This window comes from Theropithecus gelada, chromosome 7b, assembly GCF_003255815.1.
Source record: "Theropithecus gelada isolate Dixy chromosome 7b, Tgel_1.0, whole genome shotgun sequence".
Lineage (NCBI taxonomy): Eukaryota > Metazoa > Chordata > Mammalia > Primates > Cercopithecidae > Theropithecus > Theropithecus gelada.
In genome coordinates this window covers 9104134-9116707 of record NC_037675.1, presented here as the reverse complement: position 1 = coordinate 9116707, position 12574 = coordinate 9104134, and the positions used below count along the sequence as shown (strand labels likewise).

The 12574-nt window shown below is 39.5% G+C and overlaps 1 long non-coding RNA gene across 1 annotated transcript in view; it reads right to left on the bottom strand.

The window, feature by feature from the left end:
• Window positions 1-874: 874 nt before the first annotated feature.
• Window positions 875-12574, bottom strand: part of LOC112629357 — a 33379-nt gene continuing 21679 nt past the window's right edge. The window contains exons 4-6 of the long non-coding RNA XR_003120581.1: window positions 5843-5882; window positions 3726-3848; window positions 875-1246 (exon numbers count right to left, since the gene is read on the bottom strand). This is a non-coding gene — a long non-coding RNA (uncharacterized LOC112629357). The remainder of the gene's footprint in view (window positions 1247-3725; window positions 3849-5842; window positions 5883-12574) is intronic.

Sequence of the window (12574 nt, the reverse complement as noted above, 5' to 3'; positions counted from 1 at the left end):
TTAGGAGTACCCCAAAAGGTTGCCAACGGAAGGAAGAAAGAGATCAGAGGGACAGAAAAGGCAAACACAAGCATAATAGAATATCCCCATGCTATGTTTGTGGAAGTCTACCTACTTGAGCATATCACCATTTCTGACTCTTTAGGGGCATAAAACAGGCCACTAAGAAACATCAGTTTTCTGCGTTAACCTTTTCCTGCACACATGAGGAAGGGGTAAGTGGTTTTCCTTACCACAATTTAAAAACAGCTTCTTTATCTCGGTCCTGAAGGTCTGAGAATCAGATTTCTACCCAGACATGTTCCAACTTCCTGGCCTTTACAGCGTGGATGTGAGGCAGAAAATCAGACTGACCAATGTGGGTCTGGGTGAAGCGGGAGGCAGGCAGCCCACAGCACAGGTGCGAGAGGCAGAGAAAGGACTGGATCCAATCCCTTTCCTGGCACTTACTAGCCTGTTCATCCTCATGAAAGTTCCTCGACCTCTCTGAGCCTCCATTTATGTAATCTGTAAAAGAAGGGCCATAAAAATATGTTCCTCAGCACTTTCTGTGAGGATTAAGAGAATACATTTGAAAAGCGCTTGTGAACTCTAAACGGCTGTTTGAATGACTGTGGTTTTATGATTTCCCTAGTTGAGTATGCAGTGGAGAGGCTGGGAACACTTGCCTACACTTTTCATCAACCTGCCTTGCTTTTTTCCTGGGTGGACTCCAATATACTTGGGAAAAAAAAGAGTTGTCTCATTTGTCCTGCTCTCGTCTCTCCATGTGGTTCGAGCTAATGGAGAAGATGGGGAACTGCCAGGGTTGCAGGATGTGGGCTCCTTGCCAGCTCTGATGCCGCAGGCTGTCACCCAGCAGGGTCCCACAAAATGCCAGTTAAGTACCTTTATTGAAACATGAAAAATGTAAAATTATTCGGTCAGCTTTGGCACACTCTGAGCTGTGATATGGGCACATTTTTGCCATTTCCATTTGTACTTTATTATTTCATGTGATAGCTGCTAGATCAAACCCTGGTCTGCATCTTTGCCAAAATGTGCATAGTTAACTTCTTTTCTCAACTTGGGATCCAAGAACATCTACTATGGATTATGAATGAGGCTGCAGGATGTGGGGCTTCCTGTCTCGAGTAAGCCATGGAACTTAGATAACCTCAGCTGGGGTGACCAGTCCACTTTTCCCCCTTGAACTTAATCTGCCAGGGATTATTTCCAAGATAACAGGTGATTTTTAGCTTCTGGGCTACAAATAGAAGAAAGGTAGAAAAATGACAACTGATAGGTTTCATTCATAGCACTTGAGAGTTTTGCTTCCAAAATATGTGTTTGAAATTTTCCCTTGTAGAACTCTCCATAGAGGACATGGGAACATCCCTCTATTGTATCCACTGGGGCAAGTGGAACGGAAGCTGAGCTTTTTCCTTGGAGTTAAACAGAAGGATTTGGACTATCAAGGGAAGAATTTTCTTTTAGATAGCAAACACTGTGTAGACTTTCCAAGGTTCCCTAGGAAGTTTGAGGCTTTCTGGGTTTGTTGGAGATGCCTGCTTCAACCACAACTCAAACATAGAAACAAACTGAAAACTGTCTTAATTTCAAGCATTAGTAGAAACAAAGAAAGAGGAAGCCCTATGAGGATAAGGGCCAAATGGACAAGAAACAAAACTGGCAAGAAATTACATCTGTCTGCCTAAGGAATGGCTTCGTGACAATCAACCTGGGGAGGGAAGGGATGATGACGGTGTGTAGGCGTATGCTGAGCTTTAGGTGGGGAGAAGCCTTTATTTGGTGTTTTGTTTTTCAAGACCTTATTACTTTCACAGCTTCTTACATTTCTTGGAATTAGAGATTGGAGAAAATGAACAATTATTAAGGGTCCACTTGTGCCAGGCTTTTACCTCCACTACCTAACTTTCGTCTCTCTGCCACCTGTGAGGAAGATGTGGTTGTTCTCCTGTCTTATAGATGAGGATACGGATGGTTAAGGAAAGGATAAGCTGCTCAAGGCTTAAGGACAGAGACTTAGTAAATCCTGAGATAAGAGATGTGAGGCAAGTTTTGTTCCCCTACAGCCTTTTCACTGGTTTGCATTGCTTAAGCAACCTACGGAATATTCACTTATTCTTTATTTTGAGGGTATTACCTTCATCTGACTAAATCTGAAGGTTGGGGGGAAACGAATTTTCTACAATAGAGGAAGGCCTATTTAGAACCGATATCATCTTCCACATCCCAATTTGGTGTGGGAGTAAGGAACTCCTGATGAAGGAAGGTAATATTTTGGATTTGGGTCAATTGGATGTTTTCAATATCCATCTATTCATCCATGTATTCACTCATCTACCCATTCATTTTATCCATCCATCCATCCAACTAGCCATAGCTTTCTATGTGCTAGAAGAGATGTGTAAAAATGAGAATTATAACACCTACTTAGAGATTTTTTATTAGTTTAGAGAAAATTTATGAGAAGAAGTAAGCATATTGGTACATGCCCAATAAGTAGGAGCACTTACTGTAATGAAATACAGTCACTGCCCTCATGAAAATGCAGTGTAGGAGCTAGGAGGAAGAAAGAAAATTATTCATAAAGCAAGTTTGCATGCGATGAATGCCGTGGTAAAGGTAAACATCAAAAGAAAATTTTATGGAAGTTGGGGGAAGAAACCTCTCCTGAATAGAGATTCAGGCAAGGCCTTGGAAAATGGGTCTGATTTCAACAGGGGGAGGTACATTTACCAGGATAAGGAGGGTGCCTAGTGATCTTCCCTCTGTTGGTGTGTTGGGGGGTACAGATTTTTCATGGCATGGAGTTTGATTTAAAATGACAGTTCATGAGGGGGAAGAAATGAGATGGAGATGGAAGTTTGACCAAATGCTGGAGGATCTTGAGTGGTAAGCTTCAGGTCCAACCATGCCCTTGGTAATGGCTGCCTATCCCTGCATGTGAGTGGTAGAGTTGCAAGACATTCAACCAAGATGATAATTGCAGAGCTCTTCTGGAACATTCAACATGACTGCAGCACTGTTTTTTCTTATCATGTAATGTGATCTGTCCTAATTCCCCATTCCTGACCAGGCTTTTGTCACTGGACTTCTTCCTATGCCTGTTCCCAACTCTTAGTCCCAACCTTCAGCCCCTCCTGTCACTTACCTCATCCTTGTATCTCAACTTATCCTGAGTCTCTCTCTAACCCTAGGAGGAAGGGTTGGGATGAACTGAGGCTCGGAGATTGGGGCAGGAGAACTGTTCTACAACATTTGATTTTTGTTGTTGTTGTTTTTAATTTGTGATTTTAGGGGCAGCATTCAGATGTCCTTGCATCAAAGCAGCTCTGACAGCATGACTGAATTAACCAGAGTTGAGTCAAAAAGTCTCATCCCACTCTCAAATTGAGAGCAGTTGGCATTTCCATCTTCTGAGCCCAGATTTTGGATCTGTCTCCCTGAGCACCCACCTCTGCAGAGGGTGAAGGACAGGGGGCCAGTGGGGCTTTGAGGTGTAATTGGAAATGCAATGCAATGAGGTGCTTTGCTGGTGATATGCTGAGACAAATGGCCAACAGAGACCCATGCCCACAGCAGAAATCCATCACTTGGCAATATTTACTCCACAATTTACTCAGTTTCTAAAACTGGAACTGATCTCATGAGGACCAAACACAGACCCAGTTCCAGCCCTGGGAGTTGGGGAAGAGAACTTGGTCTGGCTTATCAATTACTGTATCTGCAATTGTGGAATAGGCAGCTATGAATCAAACAGACTGGGCACATCTTCATATTTCAGAAATGGGTGTATGGAAATGCATCCTCCTGGGTGTGAGTCGCATCTCCTTTTTCCAGGCCTGAAATAAAGAAAGTGGAGAGTTTGTGGGGTCTGTGCTTTTTCCACTGAGCAAGTGGTTCCTTCAAAGTCGTAGATCTGCAAATCGGGTTCTTGTTAGAGAAAAAGGTGATATGAGACAAGGGAGCAGTCAAGGTCAAGAGCTAGGAATAAAAGAATGAATATAATAGAGGGCATGAAAGAAAACAGAATGGCAAAGAGTATGTGCTCAATAAGTCTCCCTTCCTCTCTCCCTCCCTCCTTCCTTTCCTTCTTTTTTCTCTCCTTTCTGTTTTTTGGTAACTTTTTACAAACTGAATGCATCTATGTAATTAGCACCCAGATGAAGTAGCAGTATACTCTCAGCATCCCAGAAGGGCCCCCTCACTCCCACTTCCATGGAGTAACATACAGCAACATGGAGGAATCACACAAAAGTTAAGCAAATAAGTTGCTTACATTTGTGCAAATGACTTAAGTTGCTTAACTTTGTGTGATTCCTCCATGTTGCTGTATATTGTTGTAGATGGTTCGTTCTGATTGCCCAATAGCATACCATTGTGTGAATATCTTTATCCCCTCTGGAGTTGGTGATATTTGGGGTAGTTTCCAGTTTGGGGCTATAATGAAATAGTGCTGCTTTGCACATTCTAGTGCATGTCTTTATGAACAAATGTATACATGTCTGTTGAGTATATATCTAGGGGTGAAGTTGTGGGATGCTAGGGTGCACATATGTTCAGCTTTATATATAACAACAAATGGTTTTCAAAAGTGGTAGCTCCAAAACAAACATCTATTAACCACATAGATACCATTAGCTAGTGAAAGCACTGGATGTTATGCCAAAACTTGCTTAACACATATTTGTTAGTTGAAAGTGATTTGAGATACTTTGCATTAAGGGACTACTCATAGCATTTATGTCTTGTGTGTTCAGTTCCCCCTTCTGGGTCCTTTTCATAATAGCTAAAATAATAACTAACATTTATGAAACAGGTTCTGCAAGTCAGGAGCTATGCAAAGTTTTTCATATGCATCATCTCATTTAATGGTTTTTTTTTTTTTTTTTTGACAGAGTCTCGCTCTTTCACCCGGGCTGGAGTGCAGTGGCATGATCTCGGCTCACTGCAATCTCTGCCTCCCAGGTTCAAGCGATTCTTCTGCCTCAGACTCCTGAGTAGCTGGAATTATAGGCATGCACTACCATGCCTAGCTAATTTTTGTATTTTTAGTAGATACAGGGTTTTACCATGTTGGCCAGAGCTGGTCTTGAACTCCTGACCTCAAGTGATCTGCCCTCCTCAGCCTCCCAAAGTTTTGGGATTATAGGCGTGAGCCACCGCACCCCACCCTCATTTAATCTTTGCAACAATCCTGAGGCAGTTAATATTATCCTCATTCTAAAGCTTTAAAATGGAAGATTGGAGAGGTTAGTGAATTTTCTATGATCATAGAGTGAGCAAGTGGCATAGCTGGAATTTGAGCAGAGGGAATCTCATACCAGCAGAAGTTCCCTCAGCAGGTGCATTAACTCTCTAAGGAAAAGGAGAGGCATTTAGAAGATTGTCAATAGATTTCCCCAGGTGTGAGTGTCTGCTGGGGAAAGATGGAAACCCTCACCTAGCACAGTCAGCAAGGACAGTAGCTGTCTCCACAGGCTGGAAGGACTGGCCAAAAGGGTGCAGAACAGGTGTCCAGAACAGGGATCAGCAAGGGCCAGATGGCAAGTTTTCAGGCTTTGTAGGCCATACAGGGGATCCCTGTTGCAACTACGCAACCCTGCCACTGCAGCTGTAGACAATATGCAAATGAATGGGTATGCCTGTGTTCCAGTGGAACTTTATTTGGAAAACAGGCAGTGGGTTAGATTTGGCCCACAGGCCATAGTTTGTTGCCCCTGGCCTGAAGGCCTTTGAATCACAAGCCTGGTGTAAGGGCGGGAGATGGAGTGGAAAGCTAGTGGTGGAGCATGAGGGGCTAATTGCTGTGGCAAACTGCCACGTAGTAACTTACCTCTTTGTGGTGGATGTTCTCAACTCCCAGGCTGCCCTTCCTGTAAAAGCAACAGATCAAACCATGCCTCTGGGTGCAAGTCTTGGAGAACCTGAAACATGCAGTTCAGAGTCCTGAGTCTCCGACTGCTGCCACAGCTTTTCTCGCTATGGGTGGAGAAAGTGCTTGTATCCATTAGCCCACTGGGGGTGGGCTTTCAGGTTATTTCAGCAGCATTTATTTGTGATAGGGGACTATTATGCAGATAATGGTCTGCATTCAACAGCACTAGAATCCCAAGATAAAACCAGAACTTCTCAAACTGGGTTCCAAAGAACAGTAGTGTTCCCTGGGATGCCAATGGGTATTCCACTCAAAAAGGGTTGTGGAAACAGATGGATTTGAAATGTCAGGATAAATACGTTTACTATATTTCTTTACTAAAGAATCTTCATTTAAAAAAAGTCTTTAAAGATACTCATGTCTTTCAATTCTCAGTTTAAATACCTTTTACTCAGAGAGGATTTCTCTGACAGCCCAATGAGCTATCGGGTCACTGTATGCCCCATCTCTCTCATTTTCCTGTCTGCGTGTTCTCTAATATTTGTTTTTGTGCTCCTTTTCTTCTTCCATCATGGTTGGAATCTTATCTGTCTTGCTTACTCTTTTTCATACTACCTAAAGTACTGTCTGGTACATGGTAGGTGCTCAATAAATGTTTGTTGATTGACTAATAAAATGAATGTGCATGGTATATTAATAAGTTTGAGACATAATATATGGCATTTCTAAACCATCTAGGAAATAAGATAAACATTTTTTTTTTTTTTTTTTTGCAAAACCCACTAGTATTTCATAGGACATTAGGGATCCATGGAACACATTTGGCAAATAATGGTTTTAGACCAATGCCATGTTATATCTCTGCTGCCTTGTGACTGTTGACTTTCTCTTGGTTTGGAAACTGGTTTCAGCATGTTATAACTATTCTAATGTGAGTGGATTTGAAGTTAGTTCTGTCGGAAACCTAGGGTCATTCCTCTGGTTGGTGAATACCACCAGCTAATGACCATACAACCAGTCTGCAGGCCTTGCATTGACATGAATTCTGGTCCTTACTTGATGGGGATAAAATAATATAAGCAATAGATGTGGAGGTTTAGAGAAGGGTTCTTTCTAGAGGCTCAAGAGAGCCATTCTGATTCTGATCAGGAAGCCATATGGCGATAAGGATAGCTTTAGCTTCAGGTTTCACATTAAAGGCAGGGTCAGATTTCACAGTCACAGCATCTGATGAAGCTTTTCCTAGGGGACCTGGGGAAAAGCAACTTCTCTAATGAATGGTCAGCAATGAATTCTCCCCTCATCCTTCCCCTCCGCAAAACAATACATGTTAACATTTCTAATCTCCAGATCCCACCAACCAGTGCTAGCTCAATGCCCTACACTTTTGACCCAGAGCATCCATATCCCAGCCCTCTGAAGACAGAATTAAGCCAACCAGTCCTGAGGAGAATGCAGATACCTTTTACTTTTCATATTTAGATTAAGAGGACACTATAAGCAAATCCCACTTTTTCTTTGACTTTAATTGCTTCAACCTAATATGTTCAAAAGGAAAAAAAAAAATGGACCCAAATGACAACTAAATTTTTGTACTTTAGAAGGGGTTAAGATGATAATATTTGAAGAAAAATGGGCATTAAAATTCAAGAAGTGTTTTTGTCAAGAACCCCTCACATTTGTTGAGCACTTACTACGTACCAGGAAATAGCTTAAGTATTTTTCCTGTCTTCTGTTACGTAACCTCACAACAATCCTGTGAGGAATATATGGCTGTTTTCCCCCTTTTACAGATACAGATAAAGAACAACAGGCATTTGCTTTAGTTCTTGCAGTCTTTAAGTAGCAGTTGCAGTTTAAACACTGGCAGTCTGACTCCAGATTCTAATACATTCCATTCACCAGTCTACAGCATCCCTTTTGTTTTTACCTGTCCTTTCTCCACTAAACATATTTTTCCATAAAGGTAATACCAGTTCACTATTTGTAAAAAATTTAATTAATATGTAGTTATAAATTATAGGGAGAAAAAATTCCCCATTATATTCTACTTCCTAAGACAACTTCGTAAGCACTTGCTAAGTATTCTTCTAGATGTTTATGTACATATAGCAATGAGATGTTTCTATCGTTATATACCTATATCTTTATCATTTTTACACACGATTATTCAATTTGCTTTTCCTGCATACCAATGTACTTGAACATTTTTCATGCCAACACATATAGCCAGCTTAATGTTGTGTGATAGTTATATAGTTTTTTAGTTCATGGTTGTACCATAATTTAAATAAATAGAAGTATATTTTCTTCTAGCATTTCACTTGGGCTTGACTTTGTTTATGCTGTTTATTTTTTGATATTATATATGTTACTTTTTAATAGTGAAATATACCAAACTTTTCTTTAGTGGTTTATTTTTGCTGCAAGGCTTTCCCCCCATGATCTAACTTTTATACTTAATGTTGTCTGAGTTTCACACCATATCATTTCCTTTTCCTTATATCTTGTTGCTTTCATAGAGCTTCTCTGCCATACTACTCTTCACTCGCTCGTGCCAAGAGTTAACACTTTTGTAGCTTTAAAATTTCTTTTACCGGAAGGCCTCATTTCTGTGCCACCCAATAGAGCTCTGCATGATAACATTTGAAAGTTTGAAATCTGATGTACATATTTATTTAAATTAACATATATAGGTTTCTTGGCTGGGCTTTAGGAAAGCCAGAGTTGATTTTGGGTACTGCCACTGACTTTCTGGTTGACTTGAATCCTATGGGTCAGTATCTTCTCTGTCTTGACATCAGTGCTAGGAGATTTGCCTAGTAATATAATCTGTTTCTTTGGCATATTATTATTTTCTTGTTATTGTTCATATGTTTATTAAATGCTTCTCTGTGCCGGGGAGTGGAAAGTAGTGGGTGGAAAGTTTTTCAGAATTTTATCAGCAGACACTTTCCTATCAAAATTCTTTCAAATGCTAATGTTTGATGTCAGGAAGAAAGAAATCCAGAATGCTGTGGTCACTCTTAACCCCCTTTGCTCTATGACCTCTCTGTTCTGTGGTGACCAACTGAGAACACAGTAGCATCATTACTCCAAGTCTCTTGGGGAAGATCAAAACACTCAGCGGCTGTTAACATGTTTAGCTATACCTACGCATTTCTGTCTGCCTATGCGGTTATCAATTCATACACTACAAGGCGGTGAGTTATAAGCTTTTAGTTTTTTTTTTTTTTTTTTTTTTTAATCCCACTGATTCCCTTTGAAAGCTAAAGACACTTTCTCCAGGTAGATATATATAAAAACTTGTGAACAATTCAGGGCAATAAGCCACTTGATCAGGTTTAAGTTTTTCCAGGTAAACACTACTTGGGCTTTGTCTTAGCAAATGAAGATCTTAAAGGTCAGGATAATACAGCAACTTCCAGTGAAATAAATCTCACAATTTTTTTTTCCAATTATATATCTCTCATGTATCTGTACTGGACACAATATTCTTCCTATGTCCATATCCCAACTTGGTCTTCAACATCTTTCATACTTGATTTATACTTGTGAAAGTCTTAAGTACCTTTGATGGATCAACTAAAATGTTACTTTTCGAAGAAAACCTTTTCTGACAATGTAAGTAGATGGCATATCTCCCTTCTCCAAAGTTGCACCCAAGCATTTGTACCTCTCTCTTGAATCATCTATGATTTACTTGGTTATAAAAATAGTTGTCCTTCTTCTATTCAACAAACCCTTACGAGGCATTGAGAACCTCAAAATAAATATAATGTTCTTGCCCTCCCAGAGATGAAGAATCAGATATACATTTGAGAGTCTCCAGAAAATTAAAAACCCTAGATAAGCATACATATGCACTTACACCAAACATTTGAATCTCAGAAGATTTGTCCACAACTAGATTGAGAACTTATGCCATGTGATTGCTTGAGTAAATATATGAACAAATAATATAAAGCATTATTATAAATGAAGCGGTAGCAATGTTCCCAGTGTATTTTTTAAAGAAGGGGGATCTCAGTTGATCTCTAACCTTCCATGAACCTCTGCTCTTGAATAATGGTAGGTTAGATATTTCAGACCAACCATTGAACTTCAGATAATTTAAAAATGTGGATAAAATATAAATTTTTTATTCTAAAAATCAATGTTCTAATGATACAATGAGCTTGTAATGGATTGAAGTCAAGAGAGGTAAGAAATTCAGAGAAAAGAGTAAAACTCTGGTACTTTTGTCTTGGTCTTAGTCCATTTTATGCTGCAGTAACAGATTACCAAAAACTAGACAATTTATAATGAACAGAAATTTATTGACTCATAGCTCTAGAGCCTGGGAATTCCAAGATCAAGGGGCTGGCATCTGACCAGGACCTTCGTGCTGCATCATGACATGATAGAAGGCATCACATGATGGAAAGCCAAAGAGAGGGAGAGCGAGAGCAAGAGGGGGTCAAATTCCTCCTTTTCTAAGAAACCCACTCCCAAGATAATAAACCTATTCCCCCAATAATGGCATTAATTCATTCATGAGAGAAGAAACCTCATTGCCTAATTATCTCCTAAAGGTTCTACCCCTTAATACAATTGCATTGGGGATTAAGTTTCTAACACACGGTTTTTGGGGAACACATTCAAATAATAGCAGCTTTGGAAGCATTTACTGTTTTGGAAGGTGTGGTTGGAAAGGTTGAATTGTATATTCAGTGACTTCCCTCATCTAGGAGAACAAGAACAATATAGAGCTCTCCAGGAATGGAGATACTAGGGATCCACTCCCTGCTTTAGGGCTGAGACCTAAAGGACTGCTCTCTAGAAGTAAAAGTGAACCATACACAAGCTAGTCTTCACATAGAGTCATTCTCCAACTCTTCTGGGTGACTCAGAAAATCTGAAGACTTGAAAAGGTGGTCTCATATGCCTAAAAGTCCTAAGTACCTGCTAGTTGCAAATTAAAAACATCATTGGTGGAAGAAAATGTCATATGAGGCCCTATATTAATTCTACAAGTAATTTAAAAACCAGGCATCAGAGGGAGATAAGTTAATATGGATAAACACCATAAGAAATAATAGATGATAGAATTAGACCCACCAGTACCCCAGAAACTGAAAATATTGCACATAGAATATAAGAGAACTTTGGTTGCTGTGGTAAAAGAGATAGAAGCCAAGTTTGAAATTTTGGACAGTGAACTATAATCTACAAGAAGTAATACAGTAGATTTGAAGAGGAACTATTAATCAGAAGAAGTTCTTGAACTAAAAAATATAAAAACCAAATGAACAGCTCAATAGGTTTAACTGCAGATTAGACTTGGTCAAAGAAAGAGCTGAAAATCAGGTCATAAGAGACTATACAGAATGAAGCAGAGACAGTCAAAATAATTGAACATGCTGAAGGGCAGGTAAGAAACACAAAGTGAGAAGGTTGGACATACATTTAATTGGAGTTCTGGAAGGAGAGGAGAGAATGAGGCAGCAACAGTATTTAAAGAGACAATGAGAGAGTCTTAGCCCTTCAATATGCTGATAATATTCTAATAGCAATAACATCTTATTGAAGTCTATATTCCCTGAAATATAGCCTTTATTAAGTGTCTGTTGAATTCATTAGGTGAGGAAACATTCCTATTATATTCTAATCTAGTTTTATATCTTTGAAATTACATCAAAAGTTCTTTCAAAATAGCATATTCTTTAAAATAATATTAGACAATGTGAACTACTGTCTGATGTGGATATGTGTTCAAATATTTGAATCTCTATATTTGCAGTTGTTACTTCAAAAATTAGAGCTAAATCTATAATTGACACTATCAAGTTTAAGCTCTCATTTATAATCTTATGATTAATTTTTGACCAAAAATCTCCCTAAATTCTTATACGTTATCTATGATAATACTCTATTTGATTTCTTACGATGTAAGTTTTATAGCAGCCTTTGGCATTGAGTTAAATATTCTAATCTGGTCACAGGTAATGAAAACATTAATATTTACTTGCTTTTGCTTTGTCCTCTTTAATGACATGGTATTTTGATAACTTTATATTTTAATTGGAAATAGAGAAGAAAAATGATGTTTTATAGCTTCCCTGGGAAGCAGATTCTGAGACAAAGATTTGCATGCAGGAAGTTTATTGGGGGAATGCCTGGATCCGCATGTGGGATCATGAAGGAAGTAGGATTGTTCAGAGGGGAGGTTGAACTGCAATGTAGTCACAACAGAGGCTCCAGATGATTCCACACTGAGCTCTGCAACTTAGATGGTCCTTCAGCAATTGTCTCATCCTACAGCAAAGGGGTTGAGGCTGTACACCTTCTCCCCTGCATCATTGACCAGTCATCGGATGAAGGCTGCTTCCAGATATGGGACACGGCTACTATGATCTGTTTGTATTAATATAGCACTTCTGAGAGCAAATGTGTGAGGTGGTTCCCACAATAACAACCAACTCTTCAACTTCCTGGATGCCACCTGGGTATCCTACCTTTAACATCAATTCTGATACTAACTACCTAGAGTTAGCATCAGATCTCACAAGTTAAGGACTTAATCCCATGAGACTGCTTCTACTTTGTATGCCAATCACCTGAAAATTCCTACCAATTGGCTTCATAGCCAGGGAGTTCCCACAGCTCCCTCTTCAGGTTTGATAATTTGCTAGAACAGCTCCCAGAACT